Source organism: Marmota marmota, unplaced genomic scaffold, assembly GCF_001458135.2.
Source record: "Marmota marmota marmota unplaced genomic scaffold, marMar, whole genome shotgun sequence".
In the NCBI taxonomy this organism is placed as follows: domain Eukaryota; kingdom Metazoa; phylum Chordata; class Mammalia; order Rodentia; family Sciuridae; genus Marmota; species Marmota marmota.
In genome coordinates this window covers 7,975,015-7,976,247 of record NW_026000136.1, presented here as the reverse complement: position 1 = coordinate 7,976,247, position 1,233 = coordinate 7,975,015, and the positions used below count along the sequence as shown (strand labels likewise).

The 1,233-nt window shown below is 53.4% G+C and overlaps 1 pseudogene; it reads left to right on the top strand.

Annotated features, from left to right (window-relative positions):
* LOC125611156 overlaps nt 1–586 on the top strand; it is a 9,699-nt pseudogene extending 9,113 nt beyond the window's left edge.
* The last annotated feature ends 647 nt before the right edge of the window (nt 587–1,233 follow it).

Genomic DNA, 1,233 nt, shown 5'->3' with positions numbered 1-1,233 from the left:
TGTGTATAAGAGACAGGTACAGCGCTGCCTGGCGGCGGGCGGCCACAAGCTGCGCTGCAGGCGGCGAGTGATAGAAGTTGGAAAAGAGGTCTCAACATAAGCCCTGGTAAGAAGAAAGGCGGCCTGCATTTACTTCTGAAGAGTGGCTCCCACTTTGTAAAGACCTCGTCGCCGCAAGGTGAGGCTAAGAAGAGCATTACCAGCGAGGAGGTGAACTTTCTGGTGTGTCGGTACCTCCAGGAATCAGGTTTCTCCCACTGAGCCTTCACGTCTGGGATCCAGAGCCACACCAGCCAGTCCAACATCAACGTGACAGTAGTGCTGACGGCTACCCTCATCTCCAGCCAGCAGAAGGGAATGCAGTATGTGGAGGCCGAGATCAGCATCAAGGAGGATGGCACGGTGTTCCACAGCCGCCCCATAGAGTCCCTGTCCCTGATTGTCGCTGTGATGCCCGGCGTGGTGCAGACGCCACAGCAGACGTTTTCGCGCAGCCGCAGCAGCCGCCGCAGCTGCCACCTGCAACCACAGCCACAACACGATGGAGCATGCTCAGAGGCCATCTGCAGATGCCAGAGGGCATTAATCCTTCTCAGACCTCGAATTCGCCTCCACTTTGGTATGTGAATTTTGCAAGCCCAGAAAGACCAAGAGGTGCTCTGTTGAGTGTTGTGTTCCAGCTGTGGTACCTAAATACTCAGCAAAGAAAGCCAAAGTTGCATGGGGTCACCCTTGTCATCATTGAACAGAGCAGGTGTCCCTGATAAGTTGATAATCTCCTGCTCTGAAGATGCATTAGGTTTGGGATGCAGGTTTTGGGGGTCCAGATAAATACCATCTTTACTGTTCCCTAAGTAAAAATGTTTCTCTCTACATAATACCAGCTGTCCAAAATCAGCCCGTTGCTGGGATATGGCTCCTTGGACAAGCCCTCTACTGCCATGGGCTATGTCAGGGACTCACTAGACAATCTGCACATGGATTTTGGTAGCCAGGGTCTCATTAGCCCCTCGAAAAATCTGAGCCTCATCAGAATTGTTAGATTGGAGCTGAGAGCTACAAGCTTGTGACAAGTTCCTGCACAGGAGGAAGCCCAAGAAGGACGAAGCGGCCTGCCCACCTTCTTGCTTCACAACTAGCCACTGGACTGGAGTGAGCATGGGCCACCAGGGGACCAGACAGGGGCATGCATCTCGTGCCCCTGAAGTCCCTCCCCTATCCACAGAACACCAT